The sequence below is a fragment of the Amblyraja radiata genome, chromosome 9 (assembly GCF_010909765.2).
Source record: "Amblyraja radiata isolate CabotCenter1 chromosome 9, sAmbRad1.1.pri, whole genome shotgun sequence".
NCBI classification, from domain to species: domain Eukaryota; kingdom Metazoa; phylum Chordata; class Chondrichthyes; order Rajiformes; family Rajidae; genus Amblyraja; species Amblyraja radiata.
This window is the reverse complement of record NC_045964.1, coordinates 49,905,440-49,931,224: the sequence shown is the minus strand read 5'-3', so window position 1 is coordinate 49,931,224 and position 25,785 is coordinate 49,905,440. Positions and strand designations below refer to the sequence as shown.

Below are 25,785 nucleotides of genomic sequence, written 5' to 3'. Positions count from 1 at the left end.
AGGACAGGTTTTGCACGGACTTTCGGAAAGTGAATGGTGTAACTAAGCCGGATTGCTATCCTTTCCCACGGATGGAGGATTGCGTGGATCGTGTGGGAAGTGCATCTTTTGTGTCTAAGTTGGACTTGTTCAAAGGGTATTGGCAAGTTCCTTTGACTCGGCGGGCGAGGGAGATCTCTGCGTTCGTTACGCCTGATGACTTTCTTCAGTACACGGTAATGGCATTTGGGATGCGCAATGCGCCGGCAACCTTCCAACAGTTAGTGAACATTGTATTGTCTGGTTTGTCCTTCTGTGAGGCATACCTTGATGATTTGGTTGTGTGCTCCAGGTCGTGGATCGAACACATCGGTCATCTGAAGGAGGTATTTCATCGTCTAGCGGAGGCAAACCTAACGATCAATCTGGGGAAGTGTGAGTTTGGCCAGGCCACGGTAACGTATCTGGGTAAGGTGGTGGGCCGGGGTCAGGTTCGCACTCTCAAGGAAAAGGTGGGGCATATTGTCGCATTTCCTGCTCCAACCTCGAGGACTGAACTCTGTAGGTATCTGGCTATGGTTGGGTACTATAGAGGATTCTGTCCAAACATTTCTGCGGTGGCTGCCCCTTTGACGGATTTGCTGAGTCCGAAGGTAGCTTTGGTGTGATCCGCAGAGTGTCAACAAGCCTTTGATCATATTAAAAGTCTTCTGGTGCGCGCACCTGTGCTTGCGGCACCTGATTTTGAGCATCCATTTAAGCTGGCAGTGGATGCTAGTGATCGTGAGGTTGGTAGAGTTCTTCTACAGGATGATTCAGATGGGGTGGAGCATCCAGTTCGTACTTCTCTAAGAAGCTTAATCGTCATCAGAAGTGGTACTCAACCATTGAGAAAGAAGCCCTTGCTATTTTAATGTCTCTGAATCATTTCGAGGTTTATGTTGGCTCCTCGAATGTCCCTGTCATCGTACTCACGGATCATAATCCGTTGGTATTTTTGCATAGTATGAAGAATAAGAACTGGCGGTTAATGAGCTGGAGTTTGCAGCTGCAAGACTACAACCTGGAGGTCATGCATATCCGTGGCAAGGATAATGTCTTGGCTGACGCCTTGTCACGCCAGTAGTGTTTTAGCACCTGAATAGTTTCTGGGATTTGGTGATGTTTTTTCACTCTTCTTCCGAAACTTATTCAGTATCTTTGGGTTGGGGTGTTAGGCACTCCCCCCCCCCTGGTGAATGCTATGTACTTACCTTTCTCTGTTTCTCTCCCGAGTGCAGGCCTCGTGGCTGTGAGTCAGGAATCACGGGGTTAAAAGGCTCCTGTATCCGATTGGCCAAGCTGCGTCAGGTGACGGGTGACTCATCTGAAGCTTAAATACCAGAGTCTCCCAGGATTCTCTCTCTTCTTCGTCGACCCTGACTTGTGAGCAGCCTGCTGGTGTGAGCTGCGGAAGGCCTGGCCACATGGCATAGAACTTTGTGTACTTTCACCATTACTTGTTAACAAATATTGAATTGGGACGGATAAGGGCTAACCTTAGTGTTTTCGTGTATTTTGTTTCAGGGTTATATCTCTCTAGGCAGGTTTTAGAGTCTCCGGTTCGACGGTCCATCACGTGGCTGGCTGGAGCAATGTTAAATTGTTTGTCAGTCCATCCATATCTCTGACTGGGTTGTTTGAATCAGGTTTGGGTTTTGTGTTCCATTGAATAATTAAAACTATTTTTGAACTTGAATCTGGTTTTTGAATTATGTTAAGCGGCTCTGAAGTACCTGCATTCGGGAGTCGTAACAAGGACAAACAGCTCAACAAGAATTTTTTTACATACTGAGTAAGTTGTGAAGTGGATATTTATTATTTGAACCTTGTACTTGCATTGTGCATAATGTCTTTACATCTATTGGTTTTAAATTGCATCTGAGAATTTGTGCATGCTGTGTCGAGGCAGTACTTTGAACATTCAAGCTTTGCATTTTTAACCTTACTTAATTTTTTCCTACAGACAATGTGACATGACATTCACACAAGCTTATTAAACATAATCTGAAAAACATTGCAAAATGAAACACGAGTATCCCGACTTCTGTCGGCTGGTTACTTGTCATAAGCGGCAGCTTCATGTTGGGGTTCCCTTATCGGTGGCGCAGTGGTGGAGTTGCTGCTTTACACCGGTAGAGAACTGGGTTCGATCTTGATTACAGGTGGTGTCTACACTGAGTTTGTACGTTCTCCCTCTCCTCTGACCGTGTGGTTCTCTGGGTGCTCCGGTTTCCTCCCATATTCCAAAGGTGTGCAGGTTTATTTGCCTTCTGCAAATTGTGCATAATGTGCAGGATACAACGAGTGTACAGGTGATCGCTGGTTGGCATGGACTCGGTGGGACAAAGGGCCTGTTTCCATTCTGTATCTCTGAAAAACTGCTTCTCCCATATCTCATGAGATCAAGGGGAAAGTATCACATTTGTAGTGAGATGGAAATGTTTAGCTTAATTTAGTTTAGTTTATTGTTGCGTATACTGAGTTACAGTGAAAAGTTGTTGTTGCATGCTAACCGGTCAGCGGAAGCACAATACATGATTATAATCGAGCCAATGTACAGATACATGATAAAGGGATGATCTTTGGGTACACTCTGGAACCCGCCTGCTCATGTGGCCAGTCAGGCTCATCCCTATCTGTCACCATGGCCCCATGTGCAAGTCAGCCCTTGAAAACTTAAACCTGCTCTAACAAGTTGGGATTCAAACAATGGCTTGACGTTTCATTAATTATACAGTCTGTTAATACTAAGTATGCAGCTTTTGAGAATAATTCAAGGGCTTTAATGTACGGATGATGCTGCTGCGAGAGAGCTGTGGGTGGATCTGAGCAGGCAGGCCTGGCATTCAATCCTGTTGACTTGGCTGCAATATCCTCTCAGTTTACTAAAACACACTGTCTTGTGATGAGGAACTTGGGTAAAGGAACACAGCACATGCCATTAAAGATGCCAAATATTTATTTATTTATAAGTAAGTTCAATCTTTGAGAGTCCAGGCTCTGACTTGTCATAAGTGGCAGCTTCATGTTGGTGTTCCCTTAACTGCTTCTCCCACTCCACATGTGATCAAGGCGAAAAGTATCACATTTGTAATGAGCAGGAAATGTGAATGAACTGCTGTAAAAATGGGTCCACTCCTTTGCCATCTACATTGTTCAGAGGCCGGGTCCCAACTCAGCTGAGGAATTTAAAACGCTCAGATAAGCAGGCTTAATCTTAGTTCTGCTTCATGACTTTACTGGACATTACTAGAGTAGCAGACTGTGGCGCCACTCCTTTCCCCCGTCAGGAGGTCAGGCTCAACTGCTACGGAGCCAGGAATCCATCCCAAGAGGCAAACCGCCGAGCCCGAGCTCTGCCCTGCTCACCCCTGAAGGTCGGAGAGGGTTATAGTCTTCAGAGATACAGCGTGGAAACAAGCCCTTCAGCCCACCGAGTCTGAGAGATGAGGGAGTGAGAGGATAGGGGGAGAGAGGTAACTGGAGAGAGGGTTGAGGGAAAGGAGGTTGAGATAGTGGGGAGAGGAACGTGGAAAGAGTTGTAGGGAGAAGGTTTAGGGGGAGAGAGGTGGAGGAAGTGGGGGAGAGGGGAGAGAGGATGAAGAGGGGGTGGGGATACGGATGGAGAGGGGAAAGAGAGAGGAGAGTGAATGTGCCAGTACAGTGGCGTGGGTGCCTGAGGATGCTTGGTGCATTTTTGAGGCAGGTCTCCTGTAGATCCTTTCAATGTTGGGGAGGTCAGTACCTAGCGATGGACCGGGCAGCGTTCATTGCTTTTGACAATCTTCTTTGTTCCTGGGCATTCGAGTTGCCGAGCCATGTTGCAAACAGTCGATATGCTCTCTGCTGTACACCGTCAACAGACGAATCTTCTCATCTTTGTGAGCATGAATTAACTTGTGTCAGCATTGTGCTAAATGTTTAATACTACAGTTCATTCAAAGTAGTTCTAGTCAAGGATTTATCCTATATCCCCGGCATAATGGGACCTATGACCAGAGATCATGGGAATCTGTGATTGCATTTTCTGTTGTCCTAAGTTGTGAACATTGAAGGAATATTATCGCTGAATGGAATGTGCATTTGTGGTACTGGGAGTTAAACAGTTTATACTAATATTATCCAGTGGAGGGCAATAGATCATCAATGAGCAGCTAAATCCTCTCCTTTACAATACTTTTTTCCTTGAGTATAAATAACCCTGTTCTTTATTTTTATAAACCGAGATTCTCAAAAACAAGCAAAATTATAGCTTAAATTATCTTGTTCTTTGTTGTACATTTGAGGCTATCAGATTTAATAGGCAAGACATCCCTTGAGAACTATTGCTTTTTTCCCATTAATTATACAGTCTGCTAATACCAGGTATGTACAGCTTTTGAGAATAATTTAAGGGCCTTAATTTAACAGGGAGCAGAACGTTGTTTTTAGAGAGAGGAGTGAATCCTGAGCAGATACTCTGACAATCAAAAACACATACCCTTTCTTGGGATACAATTCTGTTGACTTGGCTGTAATATCCTCATGGTTTAATGGAATGCACCTTCTTGAGATGAGGAGCAGTGGACAGGGAGCACCATACAGTTGTCCTATCTTATTAGTGATACTTCTTTGACTCGGTGGTTGTGGAATGACATTGATAAACTGTGAGGGAATCCAGGCAGAGAGCAGCTGGCACTTTCAACAGAAAGGCTCCAAGCAGCAGAGGGCAGCACCTGTGGGAATAAAGGGAAGAAAAACAATTCACTTAAAAATGAGTTTATGCAAGCAAATAAAAACTGAATTATTTCTCATGCACTAAAACCTTTTAACTAGGACAAGTGTAGCACTTGATAACCAATATAATTGCTGCCTAAGGTGTCTTCTCTCAAAATATATTAATGTGAATAGGATTATATTTCTAAATTTAGTTTCAATTTATGAGATGAAGATTCATGATAAATATTCCCTTCTGTTTTCCCTCAGAAATAAACTGAAGATCGCTGTCAAATTTTGGAAGCCTTGACTATTTAGCCCAAAGGAATTCAGGCTAAATTTACTGTGAAATCCACACATCAATCATTGGCAGAGTTCTAAAATGGGCAATATTGGAAAGATCACCTGTCAAGATTTTCATCCGTGGATCTTAACCTAGTAGGAAATAGCTGGCAATAAATCTGTCAAGTACAGCATTACCAGATATTATGGCAGTTTAACTGGACGATCTTTAACAATGTGGAGCTGGAGCAGACTCGGAAACTCCATCTTTGGTTTCCTGTTCAGTTGACATTAAGAGGGTTTGCGGATATTTCAAGTGGACACAATTCTCTGGGAAGAGCTCCCCCTCACTAAGATTAGAACGTAATTGAGTGAAAACATAATCCTGAAACTAGTCCCCTATCGGTAGTATTATGGTTACACGATTAGCTATGTCTGAGCGGTAACTTTTTCAGTGGGTGGATGTATGGAACAAGCTGCCAGAGGAGGTGATTGAAGCAGGGACTATCCCAATAGTTAAGAAGCAGTTAGACAGGTTTGGTCAGGATAGGTCGGGTTTGAAGGGATATGGATCAAATCCCTGGCAGGTGGGACTAGTGTAGTGAGACATGTTGGTCGGTGTGGGCAATTTGGACCGAAGGGCCTGTTTCCACACTGCTTCACTCTATGATGGAGAGAAGGCAGGTACGGGATACTGAGTTGGATGATCAGCCATGATCATATTGAATGGCGGTGCAGGCTCGAAGGGCCGAATGGCCTACTCCTGCACCTAATTTCTATGTTTCTATGTTTCTATGATTGTCTAACAAGCAGCTAAAGATTCGACTAAAGATAGACACAAAATGCTGGAGTAACTCAGCAGGTCAGCCCGAATATCTGGAGAAAAAGGGTAGGTGATATCTTGGGTCGGATCCCTTCTTCAACTGAAAGTATAGCATGCGAGAAAGGGTGTGTGCATGGGGAAGAGCTGGATGCGGGGAAAGACCAGGACACACCAGGGCAGGCAACAAATGACCAGACAGGGTGCTGCCCAGGTGGGCCAATTGTTGGCTAGGGAAAGTGTGATCTCAAGAGAGATACAATGTGGTGAACTATGGCTGGAGTGCAGTGTATCAACAACTGATGCCCTTACCAAATGAAAGTTGTGGGTGATTGGGAAGTGTTAGGCATCCATGTAGGTAGACGAAAAAGGTGGAGAAACTCAGCGGGTGAGGCAGCATCTATGAAGCAAAGGAATAGGCGACATTTCGGGTTAAGACCCTTCCTCAGACTGATGTCGGGGAGGTGGAAAAAGGCGGAGACAGTAGGCTGTGGGAGAGCTGGGAAGCGGAGGGGAAGGAGGGAGAAAGCAAGGACTATCTGAAATTGGAGAAGTCAATGTTCATACTGTTGGGGTGTAAACTAAGCGAAATATGAGGTGCTGTTCCTCCAATTTGCAGTGGGACTCTCTCTGGCCATGGAGAAGGCCCAGGACAGAAGGGTCGGTTTCGGAATGGGAGGGGGAGTTGAAGTGCTGAGCCACCAGGAGATCAGGTTGGTTATTGCGAACTGAGCGGAGGGCGAAGCGATCGCCAAGCCTGCGCTTGGTCTCACCGATGTAGAGCAGTGGACGTCTGGAACAATGGATGCAATAGATGAGGTTGGAGGAGGTGTAGGTGAACCTCTGCCTCACCTGGAATGACTGCTTGGGTCCTTGGATGGAGTCGAGGGGTGAGGTAAAGTGACAAATGTAGCATTTCCAGCAGTTGCAAGTGAAAGTACTAGGTACCAGGGGGTGGTGTGGGTGGGAAGGGACGAATTGACCAGGGAGTTGCGGAGGGAACGGTCTCTGAGGAAAGCAGAAAGGGGAGGAGATGGGAAGATGTGGCCAGTGGTGGGCTCCCGTTGAAGGTAGTGAAAATATCGGAGGATTATATGTTGTAGGCGACGGCTGATAGTGTGGAAGGTGAGGACAAAGGGGACTCTGTCCTTGTTACGAGGAGGGGGATGGGGAGTGAGAGCGGAGCTGCGGGATTTAGAGGAGACCCTGGTGAGAGCCTCATGTATAGTAGAAGAGGGGAACCCCTGTTCCCTAAAAAATGAGGACATCTCCGTTGCCCTGGTTTGGAACATCTCATCCTGAGTGCAGATGCGGCATAGACGGAGGAATTGGGATAGAGTCCTTACAGGAAGCAGGGTGGGAAGAAGTGTAGTCCAGATAGCCATGGGAGTCAGTGGGTTTGTAATAGATGTCGGTCAGCAGTCTGTTACCTGCGATGGAGATGGTGAGGTCTAGAAATTGTAGGCAGATGTCGGAAATGGTCCAGGCGGAACTGATCCTTACCCTCAACAACTTTTCCTTTGACTCCTCCCATTTCCTCCAAATCCAAGGCGTAGCAATGGGCACGTGCATGGGCCCTTGCTATGCCTGCCTCTTTGTAGGTTACGTCAAACAATCCTTGTTCGAGGCGTACCATGGCACCTATCCTCCCAAGAAAATACCCATTACCATAGGCATCCATGTAGAGTCACCCAACAGCTCAGGGCTGGTACCAAAGAAAAACCAACCTGGTGAAGTATCCAAGCCTCTCCCAATGGCAGGTTGTGATATTTCTATGGACACCGGAGACACATTAATCTTCCTGGCTGGCCAGTTTTCCACAATAAAATATTCATGCCTTTTACCATGCATTAAGCACTGCTGGTTAATTCATGTACTGCAGGGGGCAATGGGTGTAGTGTGAATGATGCACACATCTTTCGATTTTACTCCAGAATTATCGGCTATTGTCAAAGGATCCAGATTGGCAGATGTAACAGTTGTGCCCAAAGCCACAAAAAACAGTAACAACATCCACTTATATGGTATATTTAACCTAATGTGTCTCAGGGTCGTTCTCTGGAGAGTTAATAAACAGAAGAACTGCCACACGGCCCCAGATCCCTGTGGGGAGATGTTGCAGTTTTTACCAACTAATTCCCATTGAAGATGTATCAGATCAGCAACCAAGCAGAATGGGACTGAATTTGTGTCTCTGTCCTGTATTTAGCTTTGAGCAAAGAACTCACACCAAATACATATAAAATAATTTAATGCAAAAATGTAATTTACCCTGGGCAAGAATCGAATTATCATGGAACAAAGAAGCGCACTTTTGGTATGTTTTACCATCTTGGCAGCACTGTGGTTAGGAAGAAAATTAATGTAAATCTACAGCTGTTTGTCATGTCAACTTAACATCTGCTTCAGAAGAAAGCTCCAAGTTCAGGTAGATTCAGACACATCGGGGGATAAGCCTGGCAGCACTCGTACAAATGCTGAGAACTAAGACCTTCTATGTTGTCTAAAATAATCCTTTAACTAGTTGAGAAATGTCCATAATAATGTCCCTCAAGCATCAAGGTATAGTGTGGAATAGTCTTTGGAATTCACGATTTGTAACCACGATTTTTAATCTTGCTTTAAAAAAAATTAATTCATCTGATATAGTAGTCGATCCAGGCAAGCTCTACATGTTACACAGAATTCCAGTCAGTAGCAAATTTCATTAAGAGAAAGCAATTTTTGAATGTTTGATTTAAGTCAAATTGGTTTTTTTTCCCCCTGAGCTTAACCAGTTCAGATCAAATCCGATCAAACTGGTCATAAACAGGGGCAGGCACTGTATATGTTTAACAGACCTTTATATCTGAATTCAATTCAAATTGAAAATATTCACAGCTACAGAATTGTGGTCAGGGCTTCTGTGTGCTGGAAGAACATTGAATCTGAAGGTTAGAATGATTTTGTTTAGAATGATGTGCAAGTGAATGGAAAATTGTTTCCCTGAAACCTCAAATAATAACAGGAGGAAATGAGGAAGCGTTTCCTGTGTGAACTACATTTGATGTTACCATCACTTTCCTTTGATCATGGAGAAGGAGCTGAATTTGTTAGAAAAATTGCTCTCTTTGTTTACAATTTAGGTAGGTTAATGCTCAGGTGAACTGTGCAGAGCCTTAGCTTGAAGCAGAAAGAAAAAGAGTTTAATTTGTTCTTTTGCAGTAAATGGGATTTTGTTTTCTCTTGCAGCCTGGTAGGAAAGTGTCGAAGATAGACACAAAACGCTGGAGTAACTCAGCTGTACAGACAGCAACTCTGGGTAGAGGAATGGGAGATGTTTTGGGTCGAGACCCTTCTTCAGACTGAGAGTCAGGGGAGAGGTAAAGACAGAGATATGGAAGGATAAGGTGTGAAAACGTGACATCAAAGGGGACGAAATTCAAGAAAAATGTACAATACATCATTGTTAGCTACAGGAAGTTGACAACGAAGCATACAAGGTAACATTTAATCAGGAGGACAGTCAGACTGGTCAGAGTATAGGATGGGGGAGGGATGGAGAGAGAGGGAAAGCAAGGGTTACTTGAAGATAGAGGTTGATATTCAGACCGCTGGGTTGTACGTTTCCGATGTGAAATATGATGTGCTGTTCCTCCAATTTGCATTGGGCCTCACTCTGACAGTGGAGGAGGCCCAAGACAGAAAGGTCAGTATGGGAATAGGAGGGGGATTTAAAAGTGTTTAGCAACCAGGAGATCGTGTAGGTTTAGGTGGACAGAGTGGAGGTGTTCAACATAATATAGGTTCGTTAACAGCACATTAATGTAGTTCAGTTACATTACGTTATATTCTAATCAATGTACAAGTGAGCAGATTAAATTTAAAAGACAATCACAGTACCTAATCGTCAATTGCAGTCTTGTTCCAGTGCTAGTTCAATAACTCACATTAATATTGACTGCTACTGCATAAATAACATTCATTGCTTCAGCTCATATGTGGGATTGTTAATGAAGAAGATAAATTGTGACACATCCACCTTAGTGAAGGTTTGTATCTTGGTTTAATTTTATTAATGGTGAGTTATTAATGGTGAGAAGGAGGTGGAGAGAATGTTTTGAGAAGCTGTGGGAGCTGGTGGAGTTTAGAGGTTTATGTCTTGGGGAGTTTGGAGGTTATGAACTGGGGGTTGAGTTTGGTGGGGGGTGTGGGGAAGAGGGCCTGTCATTAAAAGTGAAATCAAAATAAATCCATGGAGATTAAAAACTGACTGTTTAAACGAGTTAGTTCTGTGCATCTCTTGAAAAGCCGCATGAAGTTTGCCAATACTAAGTACATCCTCAGAATAACATGCACAAATCAGGTTATGTATTATATAACATGGTATTATATTTATATTTCCCTGTTCATATAGAGTCATAGTCATACAGCATGGAATCAGGCCTTTTAGTCTTTCATCCATGTTGACCAAGATGCCCCATCTAAGCTAGTCCTATTTGCCCGCATTTGGCCCATATCCCTCTAAACCTTTGCTATCCATGTACCTGTCCAAATGTCTTTTAGATGCTGTTATTGTACCTGCCTCAACTACGTCCTCTGACTGGGGAGCTGTTCCATATACCCTTGCGCTGTTCCATATACCCACCACACTCCGTGTGAAAGGACTGGCAGTACAAAGTGCAGGGTGAGTCTCGGCAACAACATATCCAAATGCAGTTAAAGTGATTAATTCGCAGATACTCAAAAAATCAATGGTGGAAACAAACTTTGAATGCTATGGCCAGCAGGCGATATGGGAGTTGCACCAGGTTTGCATTCATGTTTTGCAATAACCTTACATTTCAAAAGCATTCACTGGAAAGATGGGCCAGAGAAACTCCACCTATGCTCATACCATCTCCCATCAGGCAGGAGATACAGAAGTTTGTAAACACGCACCTCCAGATTCAGGGACAGTTTCTTCCCAGCTGTTATCAGGCAACTGAATGGTCCTCTCATCAGCTGGAGTGTGGCCTTGATGTCCCATCTACCTCCAATGACACTTTTGAACTTTCTTTAATTGGAGTTTATCAGACTTCAATGTTATATCTTTGCACTAAATCCGTTATCCGTTATCTTGACACTGTGGATGGCTTGATTGTATTCAGGTGTAGTCTTTTTCTTGACTGGATAGCACGCAAACAAAACCTTTTCTATGTATCATGACAACGATAAATTAAACCAAACTAAACTAAACCATCTTGAAGTCCACATTCCAGCCTTGAGCATTGCCAGCATGAAAACATTGGCCCAACGCACCTTCATGATAAGCAGACGGCTCAGAACTTCTCACCTCTCTGTATTAATGTTACACACTTACTCTGCCATTGCCCAACAGCAATAACTCTGCTCTCATGTCTGAGTTGATGCACCATCCCCTGATGTACTACCTAGCATTCAAGTACAGCAAATAATGAAGAAAATGTTTTGGTGTTTATCACAAGAGGGTCTGAGTACAAAAGTAAGAAAGTCTTATAACATTTCTACTGGGCTTTGGAAAGACAAGTACAATAGACAATAGGTGCAGGAGTAGGCCATTCGGCCCTTCGAGCCAGCACCACCATTCAATGATCATCCCCAATCAGTACCCCGTTCCTGCCTTCTACCCATATCCCAGACTCCGCTATCTTTAAGAGCCCTATCTAGCTCGCTCTTGAAAATATCCAGAGAACCGGCCTCCACCGCCCTCTGAGGCAGAGAATTCCACAGACTGACAACTCTCTGTGAGAAAAAGTGTTTCCTCGTCTCCGTTCTAAATGGCTTACCCCTTATTCTGAAACTGTGGCCCCTGGTTCTGGACTCCCCCAACACCGGGAACATGTTTCATGCCTCTAGCGTGTACAAACCCTTAATAATCTTCTATGTTTCAAAAGATCCCCTCTCATCCTTCTAAACTCCAGAGTATACAAGCCCAGCCGCTCCATTCTCTCAGCATATGACAGATGCGCCATCCCGGGAATTAACCTTGTAAACTTACGTTGCACTCCCTCAATGGCAAGAATGTCTTTCCTCAAATTAGGGGACCACAACTGCACACAATACTCCAGGTGTGGCCTCACTAGGGCCCTATACAACTGCAGAAGGACCTCTTTGCTCCTATACTCAACTCCTCTTGTCATAAAGGCCAACATGCCATTCGCTTTCTTCACTGCCTGCTGTACCTGCATGCTCTATGAGTTGCACACTGTTTTGATCTCTTTGTTTAAGGAAGCGTCTATCTGCTTCTGAGATGGAGCAGAGAAGATTTGTTAAATAGATTTCCTGATTGAGGGAGTTGATTTATGATAAAGAATGAGAAGAATATATCTATGTTCTCTGGAGTTTAGAACTGAGTGAGGGGATCTCATTGAAAGGAACACGGTTCAGAGGGTCTCAGCTGGGTAGATGTTGTGAGGATTCCCCTTGTGGTGGAATTTAAATTTTGAGGAGATAGTCTCAGGATAACGAACTGAGATTAGCAGGATTTATTTTTCTCTTTGCGAATTGTGAATCTCTGGATTGTTCCAGAGAGATGTACATTAAGTATAGTCAAGACTGAAATAGATTAAACAGAAAATGCTGGAGTAACTCATCGGGTCAGGCAGTATCTCTGGAGAAAAGGAATAGATGACTTTTCAGGTGGGAACCCTTCCTCAGACCCGAAACGTCACCTATTACTTTTCTCCAGAAATGTTGTCTGACCCGCTGAGTTACTCCAGGATTATGTGTCTATCTTTTGTAGAAAACCAGCATCTGCAGTTCGTTCCTACACACTGAGAAAGATACATTTATTTTGACTATTGAAGAAGCAAAGGTTATGTTGAACGGGCGGGAAAGTTATGTTGAGGCCCGGATCAATTAAGCAAGATTTTATTGAATGGTGGAGTAAGCTCGTGGGTCTATATGACTTACTGTTGCTTCTGTTTCTTCTGTTCTGCATTTTGAAAGCTCTATCAATGCACTTGTGCGGCACCAGGTGACACTAAATCCTGGTTATTATGTTTTGAACCACCATTGTACCTGGCATTTATGGAGCTGGTGCAGAGTTCAGCAAATTACAGCCCCCTTTACCAACATCTCGTATTCTATTCTCACCTGTCCTCTTGCAAATTTTAAATAGCAATGATGTAGATTATGGGTTTAAACATTGCACATTATACAGTGCAGTTAGAAAGCAAAAACAAACCCAGTCAGAATTTTTTTCTCAGGATGGAAAAATTACAAACCAGAGGGCATAGCTTTATGATTAGAGGAGCAAAGTTTAAAGGAGATGCGTGGGGTAGATTTGTTACACAGTGGGTAGTGTGTTCATGGAACAAGCTGCCAGTGGTGGTGTTTGAGGCGGATACAATAGTGGCATTTAAGAGACTTTTTGATAGGCATATGGATATGCAGGGAATGGAGGGATATGGATTATATGCAAGCAGATAAGAGTTGGTCTTGGCATAATGTTCAGCACAGACATCATGGGCCGAAGGGCATGTTCTTGTGCTGGACTGTTCAATGTTTTACCTTCAATGTGTGCTGCTAAATATTTATTCCAAGGAACAAGTCTGGAAATATGAGCAAAAATAGATGACAACTCCATCAATATGATTGATACAATTACTAACTTAAATACCCACAAAGCAATTAAAATCTCTAAGAGAATATGCATATTCTCAGTCAAAGACTGGCAATAACATTTACAACATAAGCATAATGTAACTAATTATGTATTTTAAGAAATATGGTATTTATCACTTACAATGCAATCAATGATCACTAAGATTACTTAATATCCACATATTAAAGGAACAATATAAATGAAATAGGATTTTATTTAGATGAGGATTTTACTTAGGATCCATGAGCTGAATAGCCCTCTTCCCCTCTGTTGTGGTTCTATGATTATACTAAGAAGGAAGATAAATTTATGCTGGAATTAATGTGAAACACACCTGAGAAATCATTAAATGCATCACCAACGCTCTGCCAACATTAGCCTGTGGGGATTGTACAGGCAACCTCGGAAAGAATTCATACTCCATTCTGCAGATCACCTTCTGATGTGGGTAAAATACAAAAATGGCTCGGTTGGGAAATATATAACGTAATGTGTTACTGTCTTACAAAGCAAGCAGTTTCCCAACTAACCTTAAACGAGATGGTAGTATAGGGTCTAACAATTGCTCCTATTGGTTGTGAATTAGATAAAACTGGGGGCTCACGAGGCTCCAAGAAAACAATTTATTTTACAGTGTAACAAGTCAATTCCATTGTAAAACAGAATTGTGTGGGAAGAAACTGCAGATGCTGGTTTAAGCCAAAGATAGACACAAAAAGATGGAGTAACTCAGCGGGATACGCTGTTACTTCACCTTTTTGTGTAAAACAGAATTGAATGGATGAGCATGGCAAACAGAAGCTCTGACTGAATCTATACCAATTTCTGCCAATACACACAGTTATTTTTCTCCACGTGGCACAGTGGCATTGCAGTTGTGCTGCTGCCTTGACGCACTGTAGACCCAGGTAGAATCCTGAACTCTGGCACTGAGTGACTTTGCATATTCTCCCTGTGCTTGCATGGGTTTTCTCCAGGTTCCCACTTTCCTCCCACATCCAGGTTAATTAGCCAGCGTAAATTGCCTCAAGTGTGCCAGTAAATGCTGGGAGTTGTGGGAATCTAGGGTGAATAAAATGGGATTAGCATAGGATTAGTATAAACAGCTGACTGAAAGTCAATGTGCACTTTGCGGGCTGAAGGGCTTATTTCTGTGCGGTATGACTCTTTGACTAAGACAATGTATTTTTTTAGTTTGAGAGATACAGCGGCATATAGCGGCCCTTCAGCCCAATAAGTCAGCGCTGACCAGTGATCACCCTTACACTGGTTCTATTCTACACCGGATAATTTACAGAATCCAATTTTATATCGAAGTCTCGTGATGAGACTACGTGAAGAACCCGCCAGCCCGCATGCGCGTCAATACGTCGTCGCATGGCACGGGATTCGGAGGCATTCGAAAATGCTCCAGCAGGTAAGCTGTTTTTGTTTGCAGGCCCGCTGGCTCTGAAAATGGATGCAGTGGGTTTGGAGAGGCTGACAGGTGCAACCCATACAGTTATCGCCGTTGAGGCTCCGGAAGGGAGCAAGCGGCCGGCCTCGGAGTAAACTGGCAAGCGCGACCTGCGCAGTGAGCTCCACCAAGGCTCCAAAGGAGCAGCCTGTCGCACCAGGCTTGGAGTAACTGGCAGGCGCGATCTGCATAGTAAGCTCCATCAAGACTCCGAAGGAGCAGAAGGCTCCGAAGGAGCAGCCTGTCCCACCGGGCGCAGAGGCACTGGCAGGCGCGACCTGCACAGTAATGTCCATTTAAAGCTCTGAATGGGAGCAGTTTGGCAAGCGTGGGGTCGAAGATGTGGACAGGCACAGCCTGCAAAAGGAACTTAGCTGAAGCTCGGATAAGGAGGTCGACCCGGGCTTGGAGACGCTGGCAGGTAAGGTCTGCTTGCTAACCCCCATGAAAGCTCCGAAATGGAGCAGCTTGGTGACCCGGGCTCGGAAACACTGGCAGCATAGTCTCTCTAGTACCTTCCACTGGCTCTGAAAAAGAGCAGGTTGGTGACCCGGGCTCAGAGACGCTGGCAGGGTGGCCTGCACAGCAACTGCTGAAAGTTCTGAAATGGAGCAGCTTGTTGAAACCGGGCTCAGAGACGCTGGCAGGTTGGCCTGCACAGCAACCTCTGTGAAAGCTTCCAGAAGGAGCAGCTTGTCTACCCTGGTTCAGGGTAGACCAACTTGAAACTGGCTGTCCAAATGGATTATATTGGCCAGGAAAGCGCTGCCTCAACATCTATGATTGGCGTTATCAGGCTGCCCACAAGAGTAAGGAAGGTGCATTTATTGATTGAGGCAGTTTATTTGAGTCAGATATTTGAGGATATCTCCTGCTCAGAGGCAGGGAGTTTGAGGATTCCCTCAACACATGCTAAATTCTTTCAGCTCGGCTAAAAAGAGTTGCCAGCACGCTGGAACATCATTTGCCATCCTCTTGGGGATAGGTAAACCAGTAAAGGCCGAACTTACATGTACCATTTTTACCTGACTTGCAGGTTTATGTTGTAAAAATAAAAAAATAAATAAAAAATAATAATAAAAAGCAAAAGCTCTGTAAGGGAGCAGTTTGGCAACCCAAGTTCACGGTAGGCCAAGGCCAAAACGGCAAAATGTCCTGAAGGACAATATTGTGCAGGAAGGTACTGCCTCAACATCCATTGAGGATATCATCTGTAGGCCTGATTGAGAGGCTGGTCGAAGGCAATGTGTTGCGCACACTGGCGACCGAGACAGGTAGTCCCAATCAGAGGTTTGCGGCAGCAATACCTGGTTCAGGGTTGCATTATGATATCTCCCACTCTGAGGAGGGGTGATTTGTGGATTATTGGTGGAGACTCTGACTGTGAGGTAGTTGACAGTGGACATCAAGTGGATGGTATGCTTCAACTCAAGTCTCATAAGGATCTGCTGTCACTTGTGACTAAATTTGCCATCCCTTCGGGGATAGGAGAACCGTTAGAGAAAGAACTGGCAAGTAGCATTGGTTAATTGACTTCTCATCAGTTGATTGAGAAGTTCATGCAGGACACTGCTGGATAGTATGCTAGTCCTGATTTCTGCCAGACACTGGAGGTCTGTAGGTAAATGCTACCATTTGGGGCTATCTCAAGAGTAAAACAAAGTCAAAAGGCTTTAAACTCCAGCGAGTTCAGAGAATTCTCAAAGAAAGATTACGACATTTGCAAGGTCAGTGGAGGGAACTCAGCTGTCTGAATTGCAGTAGACGCCTTAGCACTTTTGTGTAATGCACACTCAAATTGTGTTAGGAAGGTATAGGCCTGAGAGCAACCCAATATATGCTGTGTTGTGCAAGGCTAGTATGTGCAGTCTGCAAATATCTCTTTGGAGAAGACTTGGGCTAGCAAGTAAAAGACTTGCAAGAGGAATTCAAGGCTGCGGTGGGTGTGGTAAAGACACCCTTTGCGGGTAAGACTCCCATTTACCTGCATGCATATCATCCCTACCAAACGAGTGGCAGATACCACTACACTGAGGCTGGTTGGAGCACCAGGCCTACACAATTAAAACCAAGCCAGAGGGCTTTTTATTCGCAGGTTTTAGCGCTCACCATGGAGGCAGCGCACTCAACATACTCTATATTGTTCCCCAGTTGGCCATGATGCCTGAGCCAAGGGGACAGAGCAAAGTCTAGGGTCAGTTGACTATATTGATCATCTGCCTAAGGCCATTTTTGGTGGTGTCAGTCTCAGGGGTTGCTGGATCATGGTGGCGGGGGGTGATAATCACCTTTCGTCTATTATTTTATTGGCAGCCTTGGTGGTTTTTATAGCAAGTTCTTGGTTTCTTGGTCCACCAAAATATTCCAAATGGAATTTAAACTGGAGGTGGATTTCTTAGAAACAGATGCTTTCTTAGAAACTGCCTTGATCACATCTACAGCCACTGTCTGTCTCCTCATGGACAGCAAAGCAACAATGAGGTGGAGGCCGTTTAGGTATGCAAATATTATTCCATCAGTCGCATGAGAGATGCTGACGATATTCAAGTCGGAGATAGGTTGAGACTGTTCAACAACAGGTGGGGACGGATAACCTCCAATCTTTATATTTTACAAATCATAAACGGTTATAACATTCAGTTTCTGGCTGATTAATTTCCATGGCAAGAGAAGCCACGATTTCCGTACATATGGTCTAAAGAGGAAACTATGGCTATTCAAGTTGAAACAGAGACATTTCACAAAAGGATGAGCAGGCTGCTCAAGAAAAAGAGGGGTATATTTCTAATCTTCTCACGGTTGAAGAAAAGTGGAGGAAGCCAAATCATTCTAGGATTTGGCTAGTCTGAACATGTGCTTGGTATAACCATTTTCAGATGGATAATTTTCATTCAGCAAAATAGCTTATTACAGAGGATTGCTTTCGGGCCTCAATCGATCTTGAAGATAGAAACATAGAAACATACAAAATAGGTGCAGGAGTAGGCCATTCGGCCCTTCGAGCCTGCACCGCCATTCAATATGATCATGGCTGATCATCAACTCAGTATCCTGTACCTGCCTTCTCTCCATACCCCCTGATCCCTTTAGCCACAAGGGCCACATCTAACTCCCTCTTAAATATAGCCAATGAACTGGCCTCAACTACCTTCTGTGGCAGAGAATTCCAGAGATTCACCACTCTCTGTGTGAAAAATGTTTTCCTCATCTCGGTCCCAAAAGATTTCCCCCTTATCCTTAAACTGTGACCCCTTGTTCTGGACTTCCCCAACATCGGGAACAATCTTCCTGCATCTAGCCTGTCCAACCCCTTAAGAATTTTGTAAGTTTCTATAAGATCCCCCCTCAATCTTCTAAATTCTAGCGAGTACAAACCGAGTCTATCCAGTCTTGGCAAGAATGTCTTTCCTCAGATTAGGAGACCAAAACTGTACGCAATACTCCAGGTGTGGTCTCACCAAGACCCTGTACAACTGCAGTAGAACCTCTCTGCTCTATACTCAAATCCTTTTGCTATGAATGCTAACATACCATTCGCCTTCTTCACTGCCTGCTGCACCTGCATGCCTACTTTTAATGACTGGTGTACCATGACACCCAGGTCTCGTTGCATCTCACCCTTTCCTAATCGGCCACCATTCAGATAATAGTCTACTTTCCTGTTTTTGCCACCAAAGTGGATAACCTCACATTTATCCACATTATACTGCATCTGCCATGCATTTGCCCACTCACCCAGCCTATCCAAGTCACCTTGCAGCCTCCTAGCATCCTCCACACAGCTAACACTGCCCCCCAGCTTTGTGTCATCCGCAAACTTGGAGATGTTGCATTCAATTCCCTCGTCCAAATCATTAATATATATTGTAAATAGCTGGGGTCCCAGCACTGAGCCTTGTGGTACCCCACTAGTCACTGCCTGCCATTGTGAAAAGGACCCGTTTACTCCTACTCTTTGCTTCCTGTCTGCCAGCCAGTTCTCTATCCACATCAATACTGAACCCCCAATACCGTGTGCTTTATGTTTGTATACTAATCTCTTATGTGGGACCTTGTCGAAAGCCTTCTGAAAGTCCAGATATAACACATCCACTGGTTCTCCCTTATCCACTCTACTAGTGCATACTTTTCCATATCAATACACAAGAGTTACGGGATATATCTGAGGTTTATCTGGCAAGGCTAGTTGTGGAAATTTTAGGCTCTAGCTAAGGGGTTGACTTCAGCCCTAGGCTATTTACAAAGATTCTAAAATCAATGTTGCCCTACTCAGATCTAAAGGCCATTTTGTCATGGAGTTTATAGAGGACATGCTTATTGTATGGAAGAGATCAGGTGTCACAGAGTTAGCTGTTTCAGCAACCAAGGCACTCCTAGAATATCTAGGGTTTGTTATTCATCCAGGAAAGTCGATACTGGAGCCGGCATTATCTATTACATATTTAGGTTTTGTCATAAACTCTGCAGATATGTCTCGGACCCTACACACAAATAAGACTCAGGGTATTTATCAGTAGATGCCTCCTAAGATAATTCAAGATGAGGCAACATGAATTATGGAAGGCCAAATTGGCCTACTCAACCATGGCTTCCATTGTAAATAAGTCCGCTGAAAGAAGCTCCTATATTTGCTCGAAGACACGAGCGGTGGCTAGTTCAACCTATCTCTCACGCATCTATCACTGCATGGTTGTATGGAAAGTTTTGTGAAGAGACACATGTGAGCTACTTTTAAACAGAAGCAGAGGTTTGTGGTTTTCTTTCAGTTTGGGTTTAAGAGAAGCGACTATGTTATAACGCAATTAACACTGCTCGCACTACTTAGCCGTTGTATCTAGTACCATAAGTGGGACAACAAATGATTGGTTATTCACCCACTGTTGACTTTGGTTATAGAAGGTGTCTTTTATATGAACACTCTAAAGTCGAGATACAAAGTAGTGTGGAATGTGTAATCAGTATAAATTTTTATGCAGATTATCACCAGCTGTATCCCAAACGTTGGAGCAGTTACTCTTAAGTTAGTCATGCTTATGACACTGATTTCAGCACGAAGAGCACAGTCTTTACCCAATCTCCATCTGGATCTCTCGGTCATATCTTACAAGAGGGTAGCATTTTATGTGAATGAACTCATAAAGCAAAACAGGCATGGTTGGGTACAATTTGGAGTTGACAGCATACCCACCAGATCGGAGATTGGGGGTGTTTATTATGTAAAAAGGTACACTGAGGTTACTAAGAACTTATGAGATGAAGGAAAAGTTTCTTCATAGTTATATAATAGTTTCACGGGGTCAACGAAAGAGCGTTCACGTCGCGGCCCTGTTTCCACCACCATGCACAAGAAGCACAAGAAGCGCAAAGCAGACACCATTGTGCAGATGCCGAGAAGTGTGTTCAGCTCAGGCTGAACAACTTCTAATCTTGTGTGTGGACTCGATAAGAAGAATAGTTTCACAAGAGATTGTTAGTGCAGACTATTTCAAGATGGATAGAGTGTAAGCAGCTGAAAGCAGGAGTGAATACAAATCATTTCGAGTTTCACTCTACGGCTGGATCATCAGCAGCCAATAGAATGGATATTTCCCTTTGATCACTTTCTTGCAACAGCAGGAGGCTCAGATAAGTGCACTTTCAGAAGTTATAACATTGTGTTGAACATGTCTGGACGGTTGCAGATAGAATTCTGAACAGTGTTGCATGAGCTATTGTCTAACCCAAAGGCAATTGGCACTGTGGCCCAATTAAGGGCGATGTACATGTATGTAAAGTTAGCATCATGTTGTTAATGGCCCATGTCTTTTCTACCATTTATGGTTTATCTGTTTAGTGTTTTCACATTTACTGCATAGAACCACAGGGCTTCAAAGGCTTCACGTAGTCTCAGCACGAGACTTCGATATAAAATAGAAAGATTAAGCGAGAAATTACCGTTTGAAGTATGATCTTTATTTTATGAGAAGTTGGAGTGAGAGACTACGTGCCCTCCCAACCCTGAATCTCATAAAGATCATTCGGTAAGTCAAGCGTTATTAATCTTTCTATAGTTTAATTTGGTGCAAGTGGTCTGTGGTTTCATACAGTTGCTTTGAAGATTGACGCGCATGCGGGCTGGCGGGTTCTTCACGTAGTCTCTCACTTCAACTTCTCATAAAATAAAGATCAAACTTCAAACGGTAAATTCTCGTTTAATCTTTCTATTAATCTGCAATCTTGCAAGTCTGTGGAATGTGGGAGGAAACCGGAGCACCTGGGGAAAACCCACGCGGTCATGGGGAGAACGTACATACTCTGTACAGACAACACCCGTGGTCAGGATCGAACCCGGGTCTCTGGCACTGAAACGTAGCAACTCTATCACTGTGCCACCGTGGCGCCCTGAGCCATAGTGATGGGCTATGTGATCTGCTCTTCTGTTGAGCTAGGTCACAAATCCTGTCCTGCTTCCAATTCATTAACTAACATGCTGATGTAAATATTTGTTCTGTTACAGTATGTAGCTAAAAATACAGGGACCTCTTCCCTAGTTCTTGTGCAGTAGGATTCGCTGTTCTGGGATGCTCCAGGCAGCAGCTGACCAACTCCAGTGTACCATTTGTCTGATTACACAACTGAACAGCAGCTGCCTTTTCTCAACCTCAAAACATTATTTATTTAATTAGCAATTTACACAATAAACATGTTCATCTGTAATCTTGGTTGGAATTCTGATTCTGCTTAATTGGGAAATTGTGCAAAGTTCAATCAGTGCTGATGGGAGAAATATTTCCAACATCATTAGCACTGTTTAAACATGGGAAAAAAAATCCTTATTATTAAACTCATCAAATTAATAGTGACAAGCTTTGCAGCATGTAATTAGGAAAGTGCCATACAGGAAGTTTTTTTATTTGCCCCTACATTGCAGTGATTCATCTTCTGGGCACTGTTCTAATATTTATCAGCTCATAATTTCTCACAGTGGGGATGGAGTCCATTGAGACCATGTCAGCTCTCAAAGCATTTCCATCTGTCTCATTCCCCCCAAATTATTTTCTTATAACATATTCCCTCTCACATGTTCATCAATTCCTCTCACGTTCCAACTCTTCTGTCACCCAGCTGCATAATGGACAATTTTCAGGGTCAATGAACCTGCCAACCAGCATGTCTCTGGGCTGTGAGAGGAAATGACAAAATGCACATTGGCAACTTCACTGGAGCTGAAAAGACCCCCCATAAAGTGCTGGAGCAACTCAGTGGATCAGCCAACACCCCTGGAGGACAGGGACCCTTCAGGTTGGGACCCTTCTTGTGCAGCTGTAATATCTGCTATACCCGTTCATCCTTCAAATATCTGCACCTCTGGGATTATTTTTATTTAACGTGCATTTGTGGGACACTAAATTAAAACTACCAATGAAAGGCAGCATGGTGACATAACGGCAGAGTTGCTGCCTTACAGCACCAGAGATCTGGGTTCGATCCTGACTACAGGTGCTGTCTGTACAGAGTTTGGCTTGGTAAAATTGGAAATTGTCCTGAATGTGTGTGTGGGCATCGCTGGTGGTGTGGACTTGGTGGGCTGAAGGGCCTGTTAATTTTCATGAAGCTTGAGCAATGTTGATAACAGAGAGGAAATGAATAAACTGGACAATTACACATCCATAGGCTAATGTTGGTAAAAGCGAACGGCTGATGAATTTAGTTCTCACATGCTCTGAATTTGACCCCTTGTGCTACAGGAAATTTCTCTTTAGAGTCATATAGTACAGAAACAGGCTCTTCAGCCCAACCAGCCCATGCTGATGAAGATGCCTCAACTACAGTAGTCCATCTGCCCATGTATGGCCCATATTCCTCTCCACATACCTGTCCAAACATCTTTTAAATATTATAGGAAATTTAACTTTATGTACTCTAAGAAGACTATTCCTGATCAAATATTGATACACTGTTAAATCTTTTCTTAGCATTCATCTCCAAGGAGACCAAACTGTATGTGCAGTTATATTTTGCAATCAAAAATGAAGAGCCCGCCAGCCCGCATGCGCATCAATACGTCGACGCATGGTGCGAGAGTCAGAGCAGTTCGAAACTGCTCCGACAAGTAAGGGGAAAGATTTTCTTTCAGGAACGGGCCGCTGCTCCGAAAATAGGGGCAGCCGGCCCGGAGAAGCTGGCACATCTTGTACAGTCGCCGGCATGGAGGCTCCGTAAGGAGCTGGCAGGATAAAAATAGCGGCTGCCGGCACTCTGTAAAGGAGCTGATGGCTATAAATAGCGGCTGCCAGCTCGGCCCGGACTGCGACCGCTGTGGAGATAGCACAAATGCCGTGGGGGGTCAACAGGAGCTGGCGGTTTTTTAAAATAGCGTTGCTGGTTCGACTGGGACAGCGGCTGCTGTGGCAGAATGGGGCTCCACTGGAGCAAGCAGCTGTTCGGAGCATCTGATGGGCATTGCCTGTACAGATTGGAGCTCCGAAAGGGATTCAGATAGAGGAGGCAATACCTGGTTCAGGGTTGCATTCTATTTCCTCCCCTAAGAAACTCCGTTGAGGCTCCAGAAGGGAGCAAGGACTCGGAGTCACTAGCAGGCGCAACCTGTCTAGTAAGTAAAATAAATAAATAAATAAATAAACAAACAAACAAATATATAAAGAAAAATAAATGGATGAATAAATAAATAAAATGGAAAAGGAAATGTGCTCCTAGCTCAGGAGACATTTACAGGCTGTGTCAATCAGATGCCTGTGGGAGCAACACCTGGTTCAGGGTTGCGTTATAATATTTCCCGCTCAGAAGAGGGGAGTGTTGGAGATTCTTACATAGGTGACTCCAACTATGTGGATATCGATAAGGAAATCGAATCGCTGAACTAATGGGGGATATGCTTCATTTTTAATCATATGAAGGAGCTACCGGCTCTTGTCACATATTTGCCATCCCTTTGGGGATAGGAGATTCACTGGAGGAAGATCGGGCTAGAAGTATCTGGGATATATGCCAGTCCAGATAACTGCCAGACTTTTGGATGTTTCTATTCGTCAATTTCATCAGTTGTGATATCCCAGTGATGATATGTAGGCAAAGAATTATGTCAGCAAGTGCAAAAACCGCTCTGGAGTCATTACGGCCTTTGGCAAGTCAGTAGATGGGTCTCAACTCTCAGAAGTGCAGAAAATTGCATTATCACCTCTGTAATACCCAGTTGGGGCTATTGCCTTTGCAAAATGCTATAAGGCATGAGATAATTCCCAAAATGGCTCATTTTTACAGAGCCAGTAACGTGCAGCCTGCATAGTATCTCTTCAGAGAGAACTTATGTAGCAAGTTGAAGACTTGCAGGGGGAATTTAATGTGGCTGCGGGGGTGGAGTACCTTTCTAGGTGGTTAAAGCTCCAGTATTCCGGTGGGTTTTCACCCTGTATTCAAGGAGCAGGAAGCGCCGTTGAAGCTCCGGAAAGGAGCAGTCGGGAGTCACTAGCTGGCCACGCAAGTACAGCTTGTTGAACCAGGCTTGCAACAATGGTGCTGTCCCTGTGAGCCCCTCTGAGGCTCCGAAGGAGCAGCTGGCCAAAGGAGCAGCCTGTCGATCCAGGCTGGGAGAAACTGGCAACGCGATCTGCATAGTCAGCTCCAGCAAAGGCTTCAAAAAAGGCAGAAGGCCGCAGGAGCTCTGAGTTATGGCAGGCGTGGCCTGTTCAGTGAGCTCCGATAAGGCTCCGAAGGAGCAGAAGGGGTAGAAGGAGCGGCCTGTCAAACCAGGCTGGGAATAACTGGTAGCGTGACCTGCACACTAAAGCTCCAGCAAGGCTCTAAGAGGCTGTAGGCCGAAGAAGTAGTCTGTCCCATTGAGCTCAGAAATGCTGGCAGGCGTACCTTGCACAGCAATATCGCTTTGGAGCACCGGAAAACTCTGAAATGGAGTGGGGCTGAATATGTGGTCAGACAGGGTCTGCAATGGAACTTCGCTGAAGCAACATGCAGGTCGACCCGGGTTCAAAGACATTGGCAGGTAAGGTCTCTTTATTAACCTCCGTAAAACTCCGAAATGGAGCAGTCTGTCGCCCCGGGTTTGGATTTACTGGCAGCATGGGCTGTCTAGTAGCTTTCATTGTCTCTGGAGAAGATCAGGTTGATGCAGAGACATTGGCAGGGTGCCTTGCATAGTAACCTTAGTAAATTCCAAGTAGGAACAGCTTGGCTACCCTGTTTCAGGGTAGACCATCTTGGAACTGGTTGGCCATATGGATCATATTGACCAGAAGAGCACTGCCTCAACATCTGTGATTGAGGTTATCAGGCTGCTCAGTAGAGTGAGGTAGTTGAAGTTTCCCTCAACACATGTTTAATTTTTCAGCTCAGTTAGTAGAGTTGCCAGTTCGTTGGACACATCATTGCCATCCTCTCTGGGATAGGTAGCTACCAGCAGGAAGCCGGTCTGGCATGTAGCACTTTTTATCTGACCTGCAGGTTCATGTTGTGAATAAAATATATATATATATATATATATATAATAATCTGTATGCTCTCAATACCAGTATTCCTGATTGAATGGCTGGTCGAAGAGAGTGTGTTGCGCACACTGGCGACTGAGACAGGTGGTTTCAATCAGAGGACTGCAGAGCAATTCCTGGTTCAGGGTTGCATTATGCTATTTTCCACTCCTATGGAAGAACGCTGAGGATTCGTGATGACTCTGACAGTCAAGAGTTGACAGGGAACTCGTATTCCCACATCAAGTGGAGACTGTGGAGCTCTAGTCATAAGGATCTGATTATATGTTATGAGCGAAATAAATAAATAAATAGATAAATGCATCTTCCGCGGCAAGAGAAGCCAAAAAATTCTATCTGTATGGTCAATAGAGGAAACAATGTTTATCCAAGTGGAAACAGAGACGTCTCACAAAGGATGAGT

General features: G+C 44.2%; 1 long non-coding RNA gene across 1 annotated transcript in view; it reads left to right on the top strand.

The window, feature by feature from the left end:
- Window positions 1-1,668: 1,668 nt before the first annotated feature.
- Window positions 1,669-25,785, top strand: part of LOC116977073 — a 66,574-nt gene continuing 42,457 nt past the window's right edge. The window contains exon 1 of the long non-coding RNA XR_004413112.1: window positions 1,669-1,813. This is a non-coding gene — a long non-coding RNA (uncharacterized LOC116977073). The remainder of the gene's footprint in view (window positions 1,814-25,785) is intronic.